Below are 26,650 nucleotides of genomic sequence, written 5' to 3' on the forward strand. Positions count from 1 at the left end.
GATCACTAACAACAGTAATGGAATTGCAGCATCAGTGCCTTCTAATAGAGCATGGTTATAGCACAGGTGGGCAAGCTATCCACTCTAAATCTAATTTGTGCTCTCAATAAGAAAGTGGGAAATTTTTCATTACTTTTAGCATTATTCTGAAGATTCAGGGCTCATCAAGCCAAACAAATGACTAAGCAGCCTAATTTATCTTAATTACAGCACACCTTAATCAAGACAGTGTCTGTCAGAATATTGCTTGTAAGACAGTTCTTAGTCTCATTATAACATCAGTCACAAGGGAAGCACCCCACAAGGGGTACCTCTTTGAATATACATCTGAAAACAGTTAAAATGAATAGTCAGTTCTAAAATCTTATGTAATGAACCTTGCTTCTTAAATAAAACATGACGGTCATTTAATTCAAATATTTGTAGCTTGGTGTCTTAGCTCATTTTTCAGAATCTGCACAAGTGATTACACATGAAAATGTAAATTCACTTAATATATCTGGAAACTTTTGCATAGTTATGGGAAAAGTTTCCTACTTGTCAAACAAAAGAAACACAGTTTTGAAAAAATAGCATATAAATATTGTGTTCATGACCCCGTAAAACCCAATTTACATCTTGAGTTGAAAACAGCATCATTACCCAACTCTTTGCTCATTCCCCAGTAACAGCAGTTAAACATCGTATACATTATCATGTAACTTTTCAGTACCCTCCCACTTGGACTTGTAACTTACTTTGAAAAATGGGATATTCATATCCCTGATGTAAGCAGAGGCTGAGAAAAGGCTTGTACATGTGGCCTTGACCTCATATGCCTCTGCAGTGATGATGAGAAGTTCATGCTCAGCCAACTCATTGGTCCCCAGAGGAGGATGAGAGACACTTGGAGCAGAGCTCAGCCTGGGTCTATTAATCCCCATTTCACTCAGAGTCAAGACCAGTAGAGACATTCCTGCAGACTCACCCTACAGAAGCCAAGTGCCATCCAACGTGCAGATTTGTAAGCCTGCAAATTAGTACTTATGTTTGTATGTCACTGAGATGTTACCGTTGTCTACTACATAGCAATTTTATCATAATAGCTAAATTATATACTTTCTAAATTCTATTTAATATATAAATCACAAGAAGAAGAAGAAGAAAAAATTAAGATCCATTATTGAGTCCAAGTAACTGAAAGTTTTAAGGGTTTTATAAAGATATTAATAATAGTGGTTCTAGCAGGGCTTTAGTATCAACAATCAAAACTTGGTGGGTATCTGTGTAATGTGATTCAAAATAACACAAATTCAACTGCACAAGCCTTTAAATGAATGGAAGTATAGATTGGTGGTAGTATAAATTGGTAAATTCACCTTTGAATTTACTATCTAATCATATAGTTTAGATATGATAGGTCTCACTGAAATCGATCTCTCGGTACACATCCAAAGAAACCTGTACATATCTGCAAACAAAATACAAATTAAATTATGTTCATAACACGTTAATCTTAAACAAAAATCATAAATAACCCATTGTACTTCAACAGGAGAGAACATAAGAATATTAGTCAGCAATTAGAAAAATCAAACTACAGCTATGTAAAATAAAATGAGTAGAAGACACAGTCATAGGGTTGAGGAAAAGAGACACAAAGGAATACATGCTCTATGATTCCATTCACATTAAGTTTGTTATAGGGCTAAAAATCAGGAAAACACTTATATTTTGAATATAATGAGTAAGACAGGTCTTAAGGGCTGGATTGCTAGTAAGGTGCATACCAGATAATTCCAATTATACATCATTCTAGAAAAGGCAAAACTATAGAAACAATAAAAATATCAAAGGTTGCCAAGGGTTTGGGGAAAGGGTAGTAGGGTCAAAAAGGTGAAGCACAAGGAATTTTTATTTACTTTTAATTTGTATTGGAGTATAGTTGATTTACAATGTTGTATTAGTTTCAGGTGTACAGCACACAAGGAATTTTTAAAGCAGTACAACTATTCTGCGTGATACTGTAACTGTGAATACATGACACTGTGCGGGTGTTAAAACCAATTGAACTTTATAGCACAAAGAGTAAACCTGAATAACTTAAGCTTTAAGAGTAACTTAAAAAAATCACTTGTGAGGTTGAGGTATTCCAGGAAGGAATGGAGACTATGATGAAAGAATCTAAGTATATCACAAATGTGTGATAGGTTCTCACTGAAGGGGTGCGATGAGATGGGGGTTCTCACTGGCGGTAAATGATGGGGACCTTTGGAAATCTAGGTAACTTTGGAAATGACCCTGTAACACTAAACATAAAGAATACACACATAAGCATATTTTCTAGTTGATCTAGTTGACAGAGTTGTGTCCTGTGTGTATATGAAATAAGAAGTTTGGGACTGCTATGCATGCATGCTGGAACTGAAAATTTAAGGAAATGGATGTTGAACGTGGGAACTGTTTCTTCCTATTGGAGTAGGAAGATACAGAAGAAAAGGTAGTGGTTACTCATATGATAATGGATTGAAGTTAGACACATCAGAATGAACCAACAGTTAGCTTCATATAGATACAGATGAATGGGTAGAGAAATAAAGAGTGATCTGGGCACATACGGTGCCTAGACTGTGGTTTCCAACACCGTTCTCCAGTAAAATTAGCCAGGGCTCCTTGAAGAAATGTTTGATTCTAGGACTGAGCCAGGACATATATAAGCCCAGAACATATTGTAGTTCCAGAAAGTAAGAGATTTAAAAAGAAAAAATCGATGGGGATACGTCAAAGGGACACAGGAGCTCACTGAAATGACCAAAGCTGGAACAATTTCACCAAACAAAATTAATAAAATGGTATTGGATTATACACCAAAGTACAAAGTAAGTATCCAAGTGTCCTTACTGAGGTAAAGTAATGATTGAATAAATAACTGGGGGAGTAGCAACAAGTCTCTCATACAGAAGAATTCCAAATAATTGACATAGATACACTACCTTCAAAGAAGTGGACCATAAATCCCACTCGCTAAAGGTGTGCTGCACATCGTAACTTCTTCCCCAAAGGCCAACATCAAAGGTGGGGAGGGGTACCTATACAGTCTAGAACCCTGGCAAACACTGCCTCGGACAAGTGATCAAGATCTACATCAGTAGTCATGAACCATGTTGACAGTAGGTACCCTTGATATGAAACGATGGAAACGACATTTTCCCTGTGTGATATTCCTGCCAAGAACGCATAGCAATGGTCTAATTATGAGAAGAACAGCAGAAACATTCCAATAGAGGAGTATGCTACAAAATATCAGATCAGTACTCCTTAAAATTGTCAATGGTATCGAAACAAGGAAAGTCTAGGGAAGTGTCACAGCCAAGGGGAGACTAAGGAGACCATACAATTAAACATAATATGGTATTCACAATGAGATACTTAATCATAAAAGGATAAACTATAGAAATGTTGACATTGCCAGATATTTCTCCAGCAAAGATGGGTTTATTTGGGATCAGCAGAGACTGGCACTTTGGGGTCTGCAACCATGGAGAGACACTTGCAAGTCCCTACACAGCAAGAGAAGGAGAATGCTTTTATAAGGAGGAAAAGGGATTTGGAAGGGCCATAGTACACAAAGAGTCCATCCATGGCTTTACATGGCTGAGCCCTTGTTAGGAAGGACAAGGAGCCTTTCTCCTTCCTGTTGGACTCAGCTATGTCACAGGGCATGAGAGCTTCCCCTGCTGGTCTCTTGACTCTATTTAATTGAGGTTTCTGTTTATTAATTTTTTATATAAATATTAACAAATGTGGTACTTTACTTAATAATAAATGTAAATATTGGTTCATTAATTAGAACAAATATACAATACTAATGTAAGATGTTAACAATAGTGGAAATTGGGTGTGGAGTACATAGAAACTATGTAATATCTTCTCTCTTTTTTTTGTAAATACAACACTGTTCTAAAAATAAGTTTAATTTTTAAAAAACTTTTGAAGGAAAGGATAGGAATATGGGGGTATAATTTACATTAGGAATAGTAGGATATAGGAAACACTCTTAGAAATAATTAATTTCATGATATGTTAAGAAAAATAAGTTCATGTAAACAGAAGTGTGTTCCGCTGTGTATTTAATACTATATTCCCCTACATTTCAGGTCTATAATATATCAAAGTAAATTATTAAGATTGAAAGTATACATCAAATACCATGGCAACACCTTAAATTTTCTTGAGCTGCCATAAATGAAGCTATAATAAATACCAAAGCACTTTGTGTTACTACACAAATTCCAGCTTTTACTACCCATTCCACTCCCCAGTTTTAAAATGGTTGGTACTATTTAAAATTGACATAGTCAATAAAAATATTTTATCTGCTTAGTTTCAGTAAAAATTCAAAATGATCCATTGTGCTCAATGATCAGGACACATTGTTGAATAAAATTGATACAATCTCTCTTTGAAAACCTGATAGTTTCAGTTCAAATAGTGTAAATTATTTTTTCAGGTTACATGTTCCAATAGAATAAAAACAACTTTTGATATTTAAGAATTACAGGTTAACATATTACATAACATTTTGGTAATATAACACTAACAGCTTAAATTTCTTTTCTAAATTTTATATTTCAGAGACAAAAATAAAGCATTATAGTAGAACCATGAAAATATTTCTTCAAAGAAATCAAGATCCCTCATCATTTGTGACCAGACTTATTTATAAAAGTTAGCTTAACCTTTCTAGCTCATTAAAATATTATTTCTTAAATGTCTTGCTAAGTAATAAACCAGTTGTTTCGTTGGTATTTCAGTTATGTATTCACTCATTAACTGATATTGTTTGCCAGGGGCCTAGGGTTCAGCACTGTTAGCAGGGGAGAGGACCTGACAACACAGGTTGTTTGGGCCCATCCTGAGGTTTCAGTGGGATACCTGTTGAGCAAGCAGGTGTCAGGGTGGTCACTTAGGACAAGGAGCCAAAATAAAAGTCACAATCAAGTCTTACCCACTTAGTGAAAGAGTGGGAGCAAGAGGTAAAAAAGGTGCCAACCCCTCGGACTGGCACCAGGAGAGGATCAGGCAGATGCTGCACAAACGAGGGGGGGGGGGGTTATCTCACTGTTAGAGCCCAAACAAAAGGCTCCCATCTCCTTACAGACCTGTGGTCCAGGAAAAGGGAGTGAGGGAAAAGCTAAGAGGGAAATACTTCAAAGCGTAAAAATTGCTCATAAGATCTTATCATCATTGTATTGTCTGTAGGATTTCAGTGATCCCTCTCTATCACTCCTGATATTGATAACTTGTTTCTTCAGTTGTTTTTCTTTTTCACTAATCAGTTTGGTTGAAGTTATCAACTCATCAAATTTACTGATACTTGTAAAGACCTAAGTTTGAGTTTCATTGATTTTCTCTATTACTTTTTAAAAAAATTTATTTCACTGTTTTCTGATATTTATTATTTTCTTCCTTTGGTTTGCTTTGGGTTTAATTTGATCTTTATCAATTTTCTTTTTTTTTTTTGTTTTTTTTTTTTTTTTTTTTTTGTGGTACGCGGGCCTCTCACTGTTGCGGCCTCTCCCGTTGCGGAGCGCAGGCTCGGGACGCGCAGGCTCAGCGGCCACGGCTCACGGGCCCAGCTGCTCCGCGGCATGTGGGACCTTCCCAGACCGGGGCACGAACCCCTGTCCCCTAGCATCGGCAGGCGGACACTCAAGCACTGCGCCACCAGGGAAGTCCCCCTTTTCTATTTTCTTGAGAGAGAAGATGAAGTCTTTGAAGGTTTTTTATTTTTTACTAATATAAGTTGTTAATGTTATAAAATACAATGTAAGCACTGTTTCACTTGCATCCTATAAAATTTTAAATGTCCTGTTTTCATTTTCATGCAATGCTCATTCCTAAGATTTTTAAAAATCTTTTGAACTATTAGTCAAAATAGAAATGTTTTGATTCTCAAATATTTACGCATTCTCTACATATCTTTGTTTTATTGAATTTTAATTTAATTACATAGGACTCAAGGGATAATGTTTGTATGACAAATACTTTGAACACATTAAGACTTACTTTATTGCCTAGATTATAGTTTATGCTGGTAAATTTTCTTATACACTTGAAAAGGACATATATTCTGCTTTTGTTGGGGGGAGTATTATATACACATGTCCATTAGATCAAGTTTGCCAGCAGGATTATTCAATTTTCTATATCAGGGAATGGCGAAATACAGCCTGCAGGCCAAATTCAAGCCACTGTGTGTTTTGGTAAATAAAGTTTAATAGGAACACAACTGTCTCCATTGAAATATGTAGTTTTTGGTCATTTCTGTACAATAAGGGCAGAGTTGAAGAGTTGCTACAGTGACCATATAGCTCACAAAACCTAAAATATTTACTAGATGCCTCTTCAATGAAAAAAAAAAACAACTGCTGGCCACTATTCTCTACCCTTATTCATTCTATTAGTCACTGAGTGAGTTGCATTGAAATCTCTAATTAACTGTAGATTCATTTACTTCTGCAGTTTTTGTATGGGTATTCTGAAGTTCTCTTGTTATGTACATAAATGTTTCCTCTTGACAAATTGACCCGTTTTATTCTAATGCAAAGTCCCTCTTATCTCTGGTCGTGCTTGCTCATAAATATATTTTGCCTGGTATCAATACAACCTCGTTATTTTTCCCTTTACTATTGCTAGCATAGTATACACTTTGTAATCTCATCACTTTTAACCTAATTATATCAATATAGTTAAGGTGGGTTTCTTGTTCAACATATAGTTATGTTTTGAATTTATATAATTCAGCAATAGTTTCCTTTTAAATGGAGTGTCTATGTCATTTATATTTAAGGTGATTATAGATCTGGTTGAGTTTATATTATCAGCTAGCCATTTATTTTTAATTAGTACTGCCTATTCTTTGATCTTTTTCTTCTTTTTCTACCATCTTTGGATTATCCTTTTCATAACTACAATTTATGAGTGCATTTTATCCCCTATGTTTATTAGCTATGAAGCTCTTTTGTATATTTTATAATTACATTTGACCTTTGAACAGAACAGGTTTGAACTGCATGTGTGCACTTACATGTGGATTTTTTTCAATAGTAAATACTATAGTACTACACAATCTATAGTTGGTTGAATCCAAGGATGTGGAACTGAGGATTTGGAGGGCTGACTATCAGTTATACGTGGATTTTCAAATGCACAGAGGGTCAGTTCCCCTAACCCCCACATTATTCAAGAATCAACTACACTTTTTGATTTACAGTATGTGTATGTCTAGCTTCAAATAATATTAGCCCAATTCATTTGCAGTATAACATCCTTACTACAGTATAATTTAACTTCCCTCCCGTCCTTTGTGCTACTGTTGCCATATATTTTATTCCTACATATGTATTTAACACTACAATACATAGTTATTTGTTTTTAAAAGTCAATTTTCTTTTTTAAAAAATTTAAAAATGCTATTTTATATTATTTTATAATTAACCATATATATATGGCACTCTTCATTTCTTGGTGCAGTAACAGATTTCTATCTGGTATCAGTTTTCTTCTATCTGAAGAACGTCTTTTTACCATTCCTTGTAGTGTAAATCTTCTAACGATGAATTATATTAAATTCTGCGTATATCAAGTCATTATTTTTCTTTTAAAAAGAGATATTTTTAATGGATATAAGAATGTGGGATAACAATTTTTTCTTTTAGTTCACAGATGTTGATCCACTCTTTTCTGGATTGTACTTTTATAACACTGTTATCTTCTCCCTCTGTACATAATGGGTCTTTTTGCCTCTGGCTCCTTTGGAGATTTTTATTTGTCGTAGGTTTTAGGCATTTTGATTATGATGTGCCTTATTGTAGCTTTCGTCATATTTCTTGTTGGAATTCTTTCAGCTTCTTAGATCTATGGGTTCATTGTTTCCATCACTTTTTTAAAGTTGGCCCTTATTTACTCATTTTTTCCATCCTGTTTCTTGCCTCTCCTTCTGAGACTTTGTTCAGTTTTTTTCTTCTTTTTCCTTTTATGTTCTTTACCTTGGATTGTTTATATTGCTATGTCTTCGACTTCATTGATCTTTTCTTCTGCAGTGTCTACTCTATCATCTCCAGCATTGCATATTTTATTCGTGTGTTATTCAGTTATTTTGTGTATCTTCTATGTTTTTAATATGCTCATGCATTCCTCTACCATCTTGAGCATATTATTTATAGTCATAACCACTTTAATATTCTTGTTTTCTGATTCTATCACCTGTGTAATTTCTGGTGCTTTACCTATAATAGGGCTTTCTCCTCATCAAAGATATTCTAGCAAATCTGCACCAAGAGCAGCCTTTAGTCTATAATTATTATAACCCAATACTGAAGCATATCCTTTTGAGTTCTCTACCTCTACCTGATGTATGACAAAGTTTTTGTGGTTTTTGTTGGTTTGTTTCCATTCTGGTGTGTGGGAAACTAATATTCCCATTTTTGTGTGGGAATCAGAGCTTGTTCTGTTTTCTCCTTTCCAGTGGCTCTTTCCATGCTTTGGGTATTTTCTTCCCATACTTGTGATGAGTACTGTTCAGTTGAAGAATAATGCAGAAATTTCTGATGTTCTGTCTCTGTTTACTTCTCTCTTGTTCATGATGTTCTCTTCTTCAATTCCCTGGCTTGTGCATTGTAGCTGCTTTGTCCACACCAAATTCTCAACTGTCTCCTCTGAGGAGCCTTCAGGGTTCTGTTTGGGTTCATCCATTCTGTGCTGTGTCCTATAAACTCTCTCTAGGTGGTAAACTCGGACAATTGTTAAGACTCGCTTCATTTACTTCTCTTAAGAAATCACTGTAGTGTGCTGTTTATTGTCCAATGTCTAAAAGCCTTTGTTTCAAATATTTTATCTTGTGTTTGAATTATGTAAAGCAGAAGGATACATCAGGACACAGTGACTCCATCACAGCTATAAGCAGAAGTCTTATCTCCCCAACCCAGTGAATTGTTTACGCATTATTTTTATTACAGCAATTTTTCTAAAAAGACTCCAGATAGCATCATATTTCACTGAATCTAAGATGTCACTGTTTTTTTAATGTGATATTATTTTTTGTATCACTAAGAATAACACTTCCAATTTTATTTTCACAATCCATTGCTATACTCAGATTTCACAAATACTAAACGTGAAAAAATGAGTACCATTGAGCCAGTAAAACACTATCATATTGACAATATATGGTAAATAAACATATTATAATAATGTTAAAATTTATACATGATCATTTTTAACTAGTTTCACCTTTTCTAGATTATATAAATTTGACATAAATAGGTATTTAATATCTATTTATAATTTTTCTAATAATCATTCTTTTCCATGAGTGAAACATGAACTTTCAAAAATTGAACATTATTATACATAACAAGAGCTCTGCCATTCACTGGCCTTTTAAAGGATTTAAATTTATCTTTCTGAAACAATGATAAATTGACTAAGAAGGTCTATAAACTTCTCACACAATTAGAGTCTTCAAGTGTCACTGTGGTGTTTCCCTAACCAAACTGTATTGAAAGAAAATACAAATGGGAATAGAGATTATCATGAAACATCATTTTAAAAATATTTAAAATAAATGGTCATCTTACCACGATTCTGAAACTGAATGTTCACATTATTATATTTTCATATAAGTAAGTTACATGTAAGTGACATCATTCCAAACTTCGATTTGAATTTGAAATCTAGCAATGAGTCCACAGAAATTTTAATAGATTAACTAGGACCTGAGTTACCACTTCACGCTTCCACTAGGTCTGTTAATTCATAAAGAACAGGGAACACATTGTCCTTCTTGTGGCTTAAGCTTATGTTATGATTTGGGGATATTATAGATACTCAAATATTTATGGAATTAAATTTTAAATGTGCTAGGGTAAAGTAAGCCTCTAATAGTTCATAGCTACAGTCAAATTCAATGTTCACTAACAAGTGGAGAGAGAAGGATCCTGACTCAACTTATCTGGGATCCTAGACCTTGATAAAATGTTGACATGAACAAATAAGCCATCATTACAGAGACCATTTTTGAAATGACAAGATATTTTATATCACTTTGATGCTTCATTACTAAGTGTTATTGTTAATGAGGCAGCTTAGAGCAGTTTTAACTATAGTTTGGAGAAAGGTCAGCCATCACTCATCTGTATGTGTAGTAAAATAAGGATTACAAAATAATTAATTTTATGGCCCATAAATATGCAATTAAAGATGTGAAGTCATCAAATTATCTGAAACTTCAAAGCCTGCCTCCCTGGTGACCATTTAAATTAGCTACATTAGTGTGTATTTCTTCTGTATGGCTGAGTGACAGTTTGGGTTTGAACTTAACGTACATTTCCAAATCTTATACAGCTTCCTGTCCTTACTGTGCACATCAATGACTTTTTTTTTTTGAAGGGTGGAAACTGAATAGGTTCAGAAAGCAGATTAGCCAGTATAAGTAATGGGGACCCACAAGACAACAGTACAGAATCTATTAATTTGTATCACATGGGCCAAATTATTTCATCAATGAAACAGGGAAAACACATATTCTTATTACTTCTGAAATTAGCTAAAATGCTTGAAAATCGCTTACCCATTCATATAGCAACATTCAACAAGTATGTATTAAGAATTCAACACTATTTTGTCATTAGTTGTACAAGACGTTACCAAGTATAGTCCTTTGCTTTCAGGATCAAACAGGCTATGTCTTCACTCTCATCTGTTAATAAGGGAAATCAAATTCCATCCTATTTGATATTTTAATAGGTTTCAACGATAGAAAAGATGTTATGGAGTCAAATACCAACAATAATGTGTATTTGTTAAGAAAGAAATTATACCAGAAGAAAAAAATCAATGAGAACCTAGGGGCAAGATGGGAAGAAAGATGCAGACCTACTAGAGAATGGACTTGAGGATACGGGGAGGGTGAAGGGTAAGCTGGGACAAAGTGAGAGAGTGGCATGGACATATATACACTACCAAACGTAAGATAGATAGCTAGTGGGAAGCAGCCGCATAGCACAGGGAGATCAGTTTAGTGCTTTGTGACCACCTAGAGGGTGGGGTAGGGAGGGTGGGAGGGAGAGAGACGCAAGAGGGAAGAGATATGGGGATATATGTATATGTATAACTGATTCACTCTGTTATAAAGCAGGAACTAACACACCATTGTAAAGCAATTATACTCCAATAAAGATGTTAAAAAAAATCAATGAGAATTCTCTAGTAAATCATCTGCAAAGTTACTGAAAAGTGATAGAATAAAGTAATCTCTGCCAGAAACAGTCCTTTGAGAGTCGTGGCCATAATGATGGCCACAATGATAATGGCCAATGACCATGAATCATCTCAGAAAAGTGAAAGTGTAGCAGATTGTAATTCACTAATGGTTATTTTATCCCAGGGATCTACACATTTAGTAATAGCTACTGAATTCCTAGGACAATCAGTTAATTATAGCATTATTTTTAAACTTCCTGGAAAAGGAAAAGGAACAGCGACCTTCTGTTACTACTGAAATGCCAGTTGCTGCCTTGACCAAGGCTAACTCAGCTCTCTGCCTGTTTCTTAAAAAGCCCGAGTCTGAGCTACTACAGATTCTTCCTGGAAAAGGAATTTTTAAAACTTCTTGAAATATCTACTGAATGACTTATTTGGGGAGTTCTAAAAATAAGCAATTCCAGATGCTCTGACTTGAACAAATTAACGCCTCTGAACACTGATGACACGTTGAAATGTAATAAACCAACTTGGAAGTATATTTGTCAGTAAGTGTGTTCAATTTTTTTTTAGTTCAAACTCACGGAGAGACCATAAATACAAGGAAAACCATAAGCTGAGGCTTAATCTATTTACTCTTCACCCATTCCAAAAGTGTGATACAACCATTCCACTCAAGCCTTGCTGCTAATGTAAACAAAGTCTAGTCTCCATGCAACGGCTTTTTTAACACTCTCATTACAGTTTACTTCTTTGGATCCCAGTAACACTTCACATTCTTGAGTCTCTGTCTGCTTGACCTTTTTATATACTTGTTCTTACTCAGCATTATTTCTATTGCCTTTCCTTTTTACTCGTTTTCTCACCCATATTCCTTAGTAACACCATTATTTTTTCCCCTGAGTTTTCTTCTCTTTCAGCTCTATAAATTTTCTTTTTGTATTGCCAACCCACCCCTTGCTTTCAACTACAGGCCCATAACTCATAAAATTTGCTTATAACACCAGTCTCTGGCATGAATTCCAAACTCATGACTCTATTTAAATACCTCACAAAAATTATAACTGCTCTTTATACAGGTACAACAATAATAAAAATATAAATAACATCAAATAGTAAAAAACTGTGAAGGCCTTATACCCATCACAAGCATTAACTCAACATAAATCACAGAACTAACTGTAAAACAAAAAAGTAAAAAAAAAAAAAACACCTAGAAGATAGCATAGGAAAAAATCTAAATGACCTTGGGTTTGGCTATGACATTTTAGATACAGCATCAAAGGCATGCTCAATGAGAGGAAGAACTGATAAGCTGGACTTGGATTTCCAGATCTGAGAAAGACATTATCAAAAGACTGAAAAGACAAGCTATAGACTGGAAGAAAGTATTTGCAAAAGATATATCTGATAAAGAACTGTATCCAAAATATACAAAGAACTCCTAAAATCCAGCAATTAGAAGGAAAAAAAAAAAAAAAAAAACCTATTTTGAAAATGGGTAGAAGTCCTGAGCCAATACCTCACCAAAGAAGATATACAGATGGCAGATAAGCATATGAAAAGATGCACATCATGTCACCAAGGAAATGAAAATTAAAACAATGAGATACCACTACACACCCAATACAGAAAGGCCAAAATCTGCAGCACTGACAACACCTGGAAAGGATGGGGAGCAAAGGGAACTCTCATTCGTTGCTGGTGGGAATGCAGAATGGGACAGCACAGAGGGTTTTGAGGGCACTGAAAATACTATAATGTGTAGGATACTATAATGGTGGATACATGTCATTATACATGTGTCCAAACCCACAGAATATACAACACCGAGAGTGAACCATTAAGGCAATCTATGGATTTTGTGTGATAACGATGTTGTCACTGTAGGTTCATCAGTAGTTAACAAATGGACCACTCTTTGGGAGGCTTTGCACGTGTGCGGGCCGGTAGTAGGTGGGAAATTTCTGCAACACACCTTCTCTTTTTAGGTGAACCTAAAACTGCTCTAAAAATTAAGTCTTTTTTTTTTTTTTTTTTTTTCACTCAAAACCATCTCTCCCTATATTCCCTGTTTTGGCTATTTATTCAGTGAACTAAATTACCAAACTCGATACCTTGCAGTCACCACCCCCCAACTCTCAAAATAGAAAAATCACATTTTTAGACTATTTTACTTTTGAGTTCTCCCTAATAACTCACTTCTAAATTCTCATTAGCACTGACTGAATTAAAGCATAAAATTAGATTACTGGAAAATGATATTCTTTTTACCTTTCGATCACAAGTGTTACTTTACTGGATCTGTTAATTACACTGATGCCAGAAACAAGTTCTAAAATACAAAGTAGTTTATGCTATTCCTATGCTTAAAATTGGGTTTCACAGGCTTAAAAATCAAGATCAAATTCCTTGAAATGGAATAGAAGTTCGGTCATATGCTGGCAGGTAGCCCCCCCGTCATTCTCATCCCCTGCTGCTTCCTGGGATGCAGTATCCCTGCCCCCTCCCGTCACGCAGCCTCTGTCTATAATGCAGGCCTTCCTCGTTAACTTACATCATCTGTATACCTTTCAACGAATGAGTCAAACGTCGTTTTCTGCAGTCTCCCTGAAGTCCGTGAAGTGGACTGGACTGCCCCACTCTGTGCGCTCACAGCATATTACGAAATACTGTAATACACATGTCAGTATATTAAGATGTATTGTTTTCATATCTGTTTGCCCTACTAAACTGTGAATTCTTTGAAGACAGGAACGATGTACTGCTTGATCTTTACCCTGGTCATTGAGAAAATGCAGTGGCAGAAAAATTGTTCAAAATATCATTTGATGGCACTCACTTTCCAAACCAGACCAACTCATTCTGATGGAAACATGTAACATGATGAGGAACCTCCAGATGGTCAAGATAAAAGGAAAAAGAAGTCGAGCTAAGTGAATACAATTTTGTGTGTACTGATGAACAATACATATATTCTTGAGGCGATATGCTGGTCTCTTAAGTGTTTTATATCAATGAAAGATATTGACAGGTTACCCCAAACGAACAGCAGTGATGTAGAGAAGACAAATGACATAGTTTGGAAAGGCAGCTGTCTGAGGAATAGTCTCAGACAGCTTAGAAAGAGGAGGAAGACAGACAGATCAGGAAGGAAACAGGCAACTTGTCTTTTCAGTTTGCAGGAGGCACACAGACATGTGTTTAACTCAGGTCTGGGGACCATAGACAGTGATGTGTCTTAGTGACCTGAAGTATATGTTCTCTAAGATATAGTTCAGGGCTCAACTTTCTTACCACACCAAAAGCAGATTCCTCATCTCACCCTGGTTTTTTTAGATTCCTGTAGCACCTGTCACAACTTTACCATCAAGAGGTACCATTGTGCAGGGTCATTACCCGGTTACCTACCCGTATGCCTTCATATGGGAGTCACAACTTTTGGAGGGCTATTTTCTTTTTGTCTTATATCACATCACATGGCTCTCGACAGTTGTTCAACACCTGCTCAATACTGATGAATGGGGAAGGTATGAGGCGTCATTGATAATGACGGCAACGAACTCAAGCTGCCCTCTGTAATAAACTATGTTGCCTGAGAAATGCCTTTCAGTAATCAGCGTGATAAAGGAGAAGTAGGAAGTTAGGAAGATTAGAGGAAACTGAATCCGGATTTGGGGTGCAGGTGGGGAGATTCTAAACAACTGATGAGTATATGCATTGAAATATACTGAACGGACTTTTGGGTCAGATTTATTCAAGTATAACTTAGAGCGAAATTCACTCTTTAATGTGTAGTTCTATACATACAGTCACATGCACACAGTACTGTAACCACCACCCTAATGAAGATATAGAACTTTCCAACACCCGCCCCCCCAAATTTCTGCATGCCCTTCTGTAGACAACTCTTCCCACGTAATTGGAGGCTTTAACTGATTGACAATGACTTTTTAAAAAGACATTCTTTATAAGCTGAAAAACTCTGAAGCCCATGGTAGTAGACACAAGCTTTTCAAAAATTCTAATTTTCATTTATAACCCTGAATTTCGTAATTGCACCAATTACTGCCAGTTGTGTTTCTTGACATAAAGCATCCTTCACTTATTTCTGAGAAAACGTCTGGCAAAGCAAATATAGACGACCCTCTTTGTTTGTCAGTAACTTTTTAAGGCAATAACAATGTTCCATAAAATAAGTGACTAATTTAGCTCATAACTCAAATCGTCACAAAAACTTTCTCTTTGAGAGAAGCCACTAAGCTGCTGTGCACGGCAGAAGTGCTGTATGTACACTTCCGTTCTTTTCACACACAGTGTGAAACCAATGTGTACTCAGTGGTCAAGATTTAATAAAATGAATAACTTTTACTGCTTCATCAATGGTGGTTTCAGGTCCGCAGAGACAAGGACATCACGATGAGACTGGACTTGCAAGAAATTCATAGGGGAAAACGGCTGTGAAAGAAAATGTGAAGTGAGTCACATGGGTCAGACCACGAGGCAGGTCTGGCTGGCCCTGAGGCACAGAGATAGGAAGGAAAAGAAAGTTGGTGGAAACTGATGAAACGGCAGTTCTCTTCTACAGAAAGTCCGAACTACTGGCTTGGGGAGCACTAGTGAGCCCTCCAGCCACGGTCTCTCGCCAGAGGAGATCTGCTCGCCCAGAAACTTTAACGCCCCTGCGGGCTTCAGCCATGGGTCATTTGGGGTCTCACAAGTCCAGGAGGAGTTCAGAGTTCAGCCTCTGGGCCCTGAAATTGGAGCACTGCGAGGCTCAGGGATACTACAATCGAGGACATTGACAAGGAGAACTGGCTCTTTTTCTTTTAATGTGAGTGTTCAGTTGTCAGGAATACAATGTCTACCACTGCAGTTTGTTTCTATCACCTTGATCTGTGTCAAGGCACCACCGCTTTTGCAACATCAGTACAAGTGTCGACATACTGAAAATGGCACATAATGTCTTAATCTCATGATAGAAAAGAGTTTGGCCTTGTGGACTCGCTGAAAAGTCTTGGAATCCCCCCAAGACACACTGAGAACCACTGGCCTATATCAAGTTAGGAAATACAACACCGTTTTAATCTCCACTCAACTCCTTTCTCTTTCTGAGCTGTATTCCATTTTATGGATAGACCAAAGTACGTTTATGCTTTCCTGCTGAATGATACTTTTTTTTTTTTTTTTCTGGTTTGGGACAAATATTTATACTACCACTGTAATCATTTTGTGTGAACATTAGTTTTTATTTTTCCAGAGTAAAAATACTTAGGAGCAGAATCGTTGGAGATCTAAGTGCATGTTCATCTTTATAAAGAACGCCTAAACTGTTCTACATTCGGAATCACCACTAGCAGGGAGTGAAGAATAGAGTGAAAGAACAGATCAGCTGGTGTCAGAGGTGGGGGAGGGGTAACCAGAAGAGTAGCAGGTGAAAGTCTGGGGGAAAATGACTTGTTCTATATTCTGCCTGTGGTGAGTTACAACAAACCTACAGATGTGTTAAAATGCATTGAATGATACACCAATAAGAGCTTTACTGTGTGTGTGTGTGTGTGTGTGTGTGTGTGTGTGTGTGTGTATAAATATATATATATATATATATAGTGCAATTGAATAAAATTAAAGCAAAATAAATAAATAAATGAACAGATTTGAAAAAAAGTAAAAATCAAAACCGAATCTCTCTGTCAATAAAAAAAAAAAACGTTGCCAGCCATATCAATAAAGAAAGGATGTTGCAGCTATTAAGCCATCACGTTACAGCTGCCTGGAAGGTGAGCCGTGAGGACACTCAGGATGGAGACAGGATGCCGGCCATCAAGCCCTCAGCCACTGCAGCCACTCCCCACCCACCCTGATGGTGCACCTGAGGAAACTCAGGGTGAGGGATCACAGGACACTGGCCCCAGAGAGCTGAGGTGCCCATGAAAGGAATAATTCCAGTGAGCCCAAGTACTGAACCCCTTAACTTGAGGTGTCTGGTTTTCTTTAAGGAACGGTAACCTTTTGACATTCCGACTACCTGGCCTTTGTTGCGAAAACTCCTATAGAGCCTGGCTCCCCCCTTGCCTCCTGGGAGCAGCCCCTCAGAGCCGTCTGAGAGGTGTCCTGCGCCAAAGTCCTCAGTTTCATCCGTCAAATAAAACATAATTCTCAACTTCTGGGTTGTGCTTTTTTGTTTTTCAGTCGACATCTTTTTGACAACTTTTGGTACATGAACAATGTCACTGCATGGTGCAGGGGCCTTACAAAAATAGAAATATGATTAATTTTTTGACTGTACAGTATCTATTGCGGATGCCAGTGTTTCAGAGTGCTGCCTACACAAGAATATGAAGGCAATCAATGAAAACGTCACACTCCGCTCACAGGCGTCTCTGAACTTAAGCACAGACAGCTGGAAACAGGCACAATGCCATCTCAACAGATGGGCCTGAGTCTCCACCAGGCAGTTAGATATGTGTACGTGTATATCAAACAGACAAGCATCCTGCTCTTGAAATGAGAATTGATGTCACTTTAAACTTGTCCACATATTTTCAGTGCATGGGTTGCTGACATAGTTATGAAAAATAACATTGTGGAACCAAACTAATGGCTGACATCTCTGGCAAAACATAACCACCTTTCCTTTCTTCTACTCTCCTGAGTTTAGCTGCTGCATCAACACTTTCTGTTTTAAAACAGTCTACAGCAAATCTGCATCATATTTTGTGACTTATAAGTATCCTTGATCAATCTGTTCTTAATGGAATTTTCTGGGAATAAAGAGAACCATGCACCCCAATGTTCACTGCAGCCAAGACATGGAAGCAACCCAAGTACCCATCAACAGACGACTAGCTCAGGAAGATTTAATTTTTCCCATTAACAATCACTTTTATATTATAACAGATAGTTGAGAACTGGGAATTGATTGACAAAGCACAACTCACATTCCATCCAGAACAAAAGCTGGAGGGGTTGCCTGTGAGGGCGACCGGCCTGCAAGTTCACAGTCAGTCTCTTGCTCTCATTGTCTCTGCATATAGAATTGCATTAAGTTAGACTGCCTGTATCCTTGAAGGGACTCCTCTCCACTGACCACTGGAGCTGAGTTTATCAGTTCACGTTGCTTATTTTGTTCATGTCTAAACGCAGGCCTGTGTCTTTCCAGGCTGTGTCGAATGAAGAGCATCTTAATCGGTGCCTCGGGGCTCCGATCAGAACTGAAATACGGACACAATGGCTTCTGTGCGCACATCTAAAAATGTCACTTTTGCTCCTAATCACTTCACTAGAAGGTTGAAAGATGACATCCTGGTACAAACTACATCTCCTTTCATGAGCCATATTTTAATTTTCTAATTTCTTATGTTTGGCATAAATATTGGAGTTCCAGAATTTTTAAAGTGGGAGGCTGACATGGGAATTCTTTGAGCTCATTCACTGTTGACCCATCTAATCTCACATTCATTACACGTACCCAGTTATACACACTGATGAAGGCTTGTTTCACTGCCCCCCATCTGCACACCAGGACCCTCCAGGCTCAACGTTCCTGCCAAAGGATCGATTTAAATGGTAAGGGGATTTCTTACACTTTTCTGCATAAAACCTTCAAATGTTTACCTAAGGTGTCCAAACTGTGCACCTCAGCCCTCTAAGTCTTATAAAATCTACCCCCTTCCCTCCTCCGCTTCATATACTATATACCTGCACTGTCTACATTGCGGACATTAGCCTTTGCTGTTAAAACTAGCTGACCTTCCCCCTGCTTCTGTCTGGTGAAACCCTGTCCATCCTTCAAACAACTTCAAAGCTCAAGATTCTTTAACCATTTTTGTTATGAATGCTGAGATCAGTCTTAGAGCTTCCTGCCTTAAGAAGCCATCAGCGTAGTTTGTACCAATTATACCAATAACCACCTACTGTACCAAGAATCACCAATAACTGTCTTTAGTTACGTATCTTTCTCTATGAGATTTTGAGTTTTTTATGATCAGGGGCAAGTTCTTGATTAAATTTCCAACTCCTCTGTCTGATCAGCATAAGGGATTGACTGTCACATAATAGGTACTCAAGGATATTTCTTTGAGGGATTAATTAATTAATTGGGGGATTTTTCCCCAAACTAAATAAAACCAATCTTATCTGACTCTCAGAAAAGTTATATCAACTATAAATTGGTCAAAGTTACTCAGCCTGTTAATTAATTAATAAAACTATTTCAAAGTTCAGATGCTCGGTCTAATTTCAGTATTACCCTACATCCTTTCCAGGGTGCATGTATTCTGGAAGCAAACCACCTTGCTCATTAACTCATTTGTTTTTTTTCTGGAAGAAACTGGTTTGTTTGCCCAGCAACATCTATTCTCACTTTGGTTGAAATCGGCACAACTGCCATAGGGAAGAATTCACATTTTCCATCAATTTCTGGAAAGAGTACCAGGACCAAATGTCATCAGACTTGAGTTATACAGTACTGGGGATTAGTCTGAAAGGCTCATGTGCGTGCTTGCAAAGTTTAACGTCAATCTTCGTGGGTTAACAAGTAAGGCAACCTAGTGTCTCACGCCGGAGACTGGCCCTGTGGTCACTGGCTACTGCACTTGGTTCAATTAGTCAAGTACTTCTGGACCCTTTCAGTAGTGCTAAAGCTGGGTAAGATTCTGTGGGACTCAAACAAAGGTGGAAGATACAGTCTACTCAGAAAATCTTTCTGTCTAGATGAGGGGGCAAAAAAATCAACACATACAAAGTACTGAGTAACAAGGCAGAAGGGTAATTCTATAGCGTGCCTAGGGAAAATATGCTTGTCAGTTCAAAGGCACATATCATGAACGGTAAAATCCTCAATTGACTAACACATGTTTAAGGAGAGATGGATTTTGCAAATTGCTGGCTGAGTGGCTCAGACAGGAAGAGCAGAGGATCTGGGCACATGTGGGGTCCCAGGAGTTGGGATGATGTGGGAGGATTTAGCTCAGAGAAAGGATGGTCGTCTTATGGTGAGCCTGAGATGAGGGGTGGGAAAGGGTGATGACACAAAGCAAGGGACAAAGCCGAATTCAGCAGGAGGGAGAAGACAACAGGAAGTCAGAAGGAGAGGAGGGCCAAACTGTCTTGTTCTGTTAACATCACCAGGTGGCAGGTGAGTCAGGAAATGTCCCTGTGCCACCATTTCTGCAGGTGTGGGAGAGGGAGGAACAGATCACCAGCAGACAGACAGCCAAGGAGACAAACTGTGCTCCTAGAATTCTGGCTTGGTTACTTCCCTCTATCTGACACCTGATCTTTCTGTCCCCATTTTTTAAAGCTGGAGAATGACAATAATACTTGCCAGAAGTCACTATGTTCCGGGGACTCACAGGAGAATAAAAATGAAAGAATATGGGTACAAGTCCCCAGCAGAGGTCCCGACACATTAGCTTCCTTTCCTCCATGCAAGGAAAACAAACATAAACAGTCAAAAAGGGAAGGCCACCACTGACTGACTATTTCTACATGAGCAGAAACACATTTCCTAATTTCTTTCATGAGCATGGAAAAAAAAAAGTATCTGTACAAAAAGGACAGTGTGAAAATATTTAAGGACCCATATGTAAAACAGAGGCTTCAGTTCACACTCAAACTAATCCAAAATATTACACAAATTTCTTGCCTAGAGCAGGTATTTCAATCTCTTAAATGCACTGACACTTAGCAAAAATGAGGCGCTCGTGGAAAATTTCCATTTTTGTAGTTTTGAAAGGATATCAAACGTATGTAATCAGTCACAAGCGTCTTTCCCAGAAAGAACTATTTTCCAGCAAAAATCTGACTTACATCAGGGTGAGCACCTCATGGTAAGAGCCCTCCTTCCCTGTAATTGGGGCACTACACAGGAATCCCAGCACCTGATTTACTTTGGCAGCAGCCTGACAACAGGTTACCACTCCATATTCTCTGGACAAAAGAAAGCAGGAGGAAGCACAGCTGTTCATAAAGGCAGCCCAAACGGAGACTGAATAGGCTGAAGCTACAGCCCGACAATGCCCAATTTGGCAAACACCTGTGAAATTGTGTTAAGCGCAAGGGTTAGCAGGAACTCACAAAAAAGCAAAAGAAACTCACGGAAAACATCTTTGGAAGGTTTTGATTTAAAAGGCTGCATGACAGCTCAACATCAAAAAAACAAACAACCCAATCCAAAAATGGGCAGAAGACCTAAATAAACATTTCTCCAAAGAAGACATACAGATTGCCAACAAACACCTGAAAGGATGCTCAAATCACTAACCATTAGAGAAATGCAAATCAAAACTACAATAAAGTATCACCTCACACTGGTCAGAATGGCCATCATCAAAAAATCTAGAAACAATAAATGCTGGAGAGGGTGTGGAGAAAAGGGAACGCTCTTGCACTGTTGGTGGGAATGTAAATTGATACAGCCACTATGGAGAACAGTATGGAGGTTCCTTAAAAAACTAAAAATAGAACCACCGTACGACCTCGCAATCCCACTACTGGGCATAAACCCTGAGAAAACCATAATTCAAAAAGAGTCATGTACCACAATGTTCATTGCAGCACCACTTACAATAGCCAGGACATGGAAGCAATCTAAGTGTCTATCAACAGATGAATGGATAAAGAAGATGTGGCACATATATACAATGGAATATTACTCAGCCATAAAAAGAAACGAAATTGAGTTATTTGTAGTGAGGTGGATGGACCTAGATTCTGTCATACAGAGTGAAGAAAGTCAGAAAGAGAAAAACAAATAAATACCATATGCTAATGCATATATATGGAATCTAAAAGAAAATTGGTTCTGATGAACCTAGAGACAGGACAGGAATAAAGACGCAGACGTAGAGAGTGGACTTGAGGATGTGGGGAGGGGGAAGGGGAAGTTTGGAAGAAGTGAGAGAGTGTCATGGACATACACACACTACCAAATGTAAAATAGCTAGCTAGTGGGAAGCAGCCACATAGCACAGGGAGATCAGTTCGGTGCTTTGTGACCACATAGAGGGGTGGGATAGGGAGGGTGGGAGGGAGACACGAGAGGGAGGGTATATAGGGATATACCTATAGGTATGGCTGATTCACTTTGTTATACAGCAGCAACTAACACACCACTGTAAAGCAATTATACTCCAATAAACATGTTAAATAAATAACTAAAAGACTGCATGAGAAAGGTTTTAGGTGGCTTAGAACTTGCTTCTCCTTTAGGAACACATTTGGTTTGCTTTTACAAAGGAACCACAGGGCGTGAGTTTTGTAAAGCTCCCTAATACACTGGCACAGTGAAACTTTACCTCAGGCTACGCAAATGCGTGCTATACACACACACACACACACACACACACACACAGAGTTTAACAACACCAAGAATTGCTTTTTAAGTATTTTTATAGTATTACATAGTCATGAGATCATGTCAGATTTACCAGTGATCACAAATGATCTGCATCTTAATTTCTAGCACTGGTAGATGGGTACCAACTGCCTGGCGTACTGTACTCAAGACATTGAACCACATCAAGTTCAGTGAGACAGGTGTGATTAACTATGCTTATGCAGAGAACAGGTGAGAGAGTAGCTGCATACATACTATACATTCAGCAGTTCTCAATTTAAATACAATTTATGAAAATCACACCATTCCAAGAAGAAAACAAAACAGGTAGATTTCATTTATTAAAATTTTGATGCATCCTGTGCTATAAATGATCCAAAGAATAACCAAGCAGCATGTGCAACACCTTACTTTAGAACAAAACAATCACAAAAATAAAATAACTTATTAAAAAACATATTATGTCTCAGGAGTCTCACTACACTTGTTTATGACTGTGTGTTAGAACTTACCATACTGGATCTTCTTCTCACAGGAGACTGTGAGTTCTTTGAGGCTAGGATGACATCATACTCATTTTATACCTAAGCTATCATACTGTCTATAACACAATTGGTCCTCATTTAAACTTTATTGAAGGAACCATCAAAGGAAGGAAGGATGGAAAATTCAGTGGACAATAGAATAAGAGGTGTTAGAGACTGGAAGAAATGTTGAGGCTTTTTTCTGGGATTTTGAAACTAGAGTCAAAATCCAGTTAACTGAAGCGTATTTAAGGTAGGTGAAGAGACAACTGAAGTGTAGTGTCTCTTCTGTTTGCATGTCTGTTTTGCTGCTACACTTGATCTTTTGGAAAGTATGATCCACCATCTTCCCCTTTAATTACGACTAGTTTATTCCAAGCTAAGTTTGAAATCGGTATAGGTCTTGGAAGAACAATTAAAGTCCGAAGTCTTACTATGATAGAACCACTATATGACCTTTGCTATGACTTACATTAAAATACTTCAGGATAAACTGTGTCGTATATATTTGCACATGTTCAGTTTAATCTAGGACCTCGGAATGGTTAGTTGCATGTGAGGGAACAGAATCAGGAATAAGTGCTGCTAAGAGTGGCGTCTGTGCTCCTATCAGGAATCAGTGCAATCAGAGGCAGTAATCTGTCATTTCCACTTTGTCAACAACATTAATATTGAAGTTTGTTCATTAGCTGAAAGGATGTTAGAAATAATATTTTTATGGTAAAATGAATTGTTCAAGATTTTAACTGGCAGGAAATAATCATAGAGGTATCTCAAGTTGTGTGCAAAAAAGATACAGCATCTGGACTAACCAGTGCCCCCAGAACACTGCGCTGTCAGGGGTCCTGTTGGCCCTGCATCCCTCCTTTTCACAAAGCATCGGCCACTTCACTCAGTCACAAGGCCGACTGGTCCTTCTCTCTACATCCATTCATTGACCTCTAAGTTAAACCTGATGCAAAGTGCTAATTACAGTGTCTTCATTAATAAATGTAAATTCCCAGAGGTATAGAATAGGTATATGGTAATTTCCTTGATTCCTAAAAACGGTTGTATGTTTGGAGAAACTTGACCTTAGACTTACTTTCATTATGGCATTCTACCTGATATGGATTAGTAGGCCCCAAAAAACATCTATCCATTATCAGCTAACAATATTCACCAAAGGCACATGATACTTTCTGAACCACTGAATTGTCCTGGGTCAGTTTGCAACAAAAACGGGCTCATTGTCAACATACTACAATTACTGCTATCAATGTATTTCTCTTGTCCAATAGCCTAAACACCCTTTTTGGGGCAGGATTTGTACCGTATTCAGATCCTAATATATAATAGTTTTCTAATAAAGAATTTTAGAATCAACAAATGATTAAGCATCCTGAATCACTCAGAAAGGAGCACAAAATATTCACGTGAAAGTCAACCTGCTTGGTAAGCAGACTGTGACATTCCTAACAGAACGTAAAACAACATTTACATTGGGATATTGACAACACCATATAAACAATGATTCTCCAACCGTCACACCATGGCTGTAGAACAAATAACAACCCCTGCTTTTGAGTTACTAACACATTTTTTACCACTGACATCTCAACCTGACTTCTTTCCTTTCACCTCCTGAACAACTATTATGATATAGCCAATCATGAAATGTCCTGGCTACTTGACAGCCCCCAATCTAGAGCTGATTCTTACTTTCCTCCACCTTCCTTAGAATCACAAGTCCAAATTCTATTAAAAGCTTCTTTCCACTCTTGTTACTAAAACATTTCTAAGTTCCCCTCTGGAATGTATTTTCTCTCATTTCAGGAAGTCAAATAAACAATTTATTTGAATATGGCTAGGTCTTCAGTGGCCTTTGGCTGGTGGGTTTAGAATAACAGTTAACTAAATAAAAGAATAAATGGTTCGAATCTCTTTGAATTTGTAAATTACGTGCAGCATATAAAACTATACTGAATATTAAGTTATTCTTACTATAGTTATAATTTTTAACATCCAACTTCTATCTGATTATTTTAATGTTTTCTTAGTTCACAACCTTTAGATTCCTCAACATCTTGTGACTTTTTGGCCTTAATCATCCAGTTTGGCTGTATTATCATCACTAAGCCCCACTGTGATAATTATGTACTTCATAATGGTCTTTAACAGTTTATACAATATATTTATCTCCCTTATTATATGATAAGCAAATTAAATGGAGGTTAACAGAGAAGAACATTGACCTTCCTTCTCATTTGGAAATTAGCATTATAAAGGGGGAGGATACAGTTATCTATGAGTTGTCTCTAATTAGAAAGAGCAGGCTAGTGAGGAAATTCTATGAGAATTATCCCAGGCCCACAGCATAGAAAACTGTAACTTCAAAGCTTTGCTAATGTTTGTGATTTGTTCACATCTGTTGTATCCTAATCAGGAGTATACACTCCAGGGTTGGTCACTTGGCATGTAAAAGACCCTAAAAAGAGAAGTTGACAGTAATGCAATAATAGTAGGAGACTTCAATATCCCACATTGAATAATGGAGAAAACACCCATACAATCAGTAAGGAAACAGCTGATTTAAACAGCACTATTGACCAAACAGACCTAATAGACATGTATAGAACTCTCCACCAACAGCAGAAAAACACATTTCTCATGCACACTCAGAACAAGCTCCAGGACAGATCACATGTTAAGTCACAAAACAAGTTTTAATAAATTTAAGAAGATCAACATCATTCTAAGCATCTTTTCTGGCCACAGGGAAATGAAACTAGAAACAACTAAAATTAAGTAAACCAGAAAATTCTAAAATACATGGAAACTTAACAACACGCTCGTGAACAACCATTAAGTCAAAGAGGAAATCAAAACAGAATTTTAAATATATCTTGAGATAAAAACAAAAGCAGAAAACACCAAAATTTATGGAATGCAGCCAAAGCATTACTAACACAAAAGTTCACAGTGATAAACATTTTCATTTCATAATATATACAGTTATCAAATCATTATGTTGTACACCTAATACAATGTTGTATGTTGATTACATCTCAATTAATAAAAAGACCTCAAACAAACAACCTAATTTTTAACCTCAAAGAAATAGAAAAGGAAAACAAAGTTAGCAGAAAGAAGAAAATAAGAAAAATTAGAGCAGAAAAAAAGGGAAACAGAAAAAATCAACAAAACAAAGAGTTGTTTTTCAAAAAGATAAAATTGAAAAAGAGCCAGATTAACTTGGAAAACAAAGACTGAAATAAATAAAATAAAAAATGAAAGAAAACACACTATAATGATGAATGCCTCAGAAATAAAAGGGATCAAAGGAGATTATTATGCTCAATTATACACCCCAAAATTAAATAAACTAGAAAAAATGGATAATTTCCTAAATATATAGCCTACTAAAACTGAATTAAAAAGAAAAATAATGAACAGACCAATAGCAAATAAGGAAACTGAATCAGTAATCAAAAACGTCCCAACAAAGGGACACCCAGGACAAGATGGCTTCACTGGTGAATTCTACCTAACACTCAAACAA

General features: G+C 37.2%; 1 protein-coding gene across 1 annotated transcript in view; it reads right to left on the reverse strand.

Annotated features, from left to right (window-relative positions):
* Nucleotides 1–26,650, reverse strand: part of GALNTL6 (polypeptide N-acetylgalactosaminyltransferase like 6) — a 1,725,164-nt gene that overhangs the window by 1,598,895 nt on the left and 99,619 nt on the right. The gene's annotated exons all lie outside the window — the stretch shown is intronic.

Source organism: Kogia breviceps, chromosome 8 (assembly GCF_026419965.1).
Source record: "Kogia breviceps isolate mKogBre1 chromosome 8, mKogBre1 haplotype 1, whole genome shotgun sequence".
In the NCBI taxonomy this organism is placed as follows: domain Eukaryota; kingdom Metazoa; phylum Chordata; class Mammalia; order Artiodactyla; family Physeteridae; genus Kogia; species Kogia breviceps.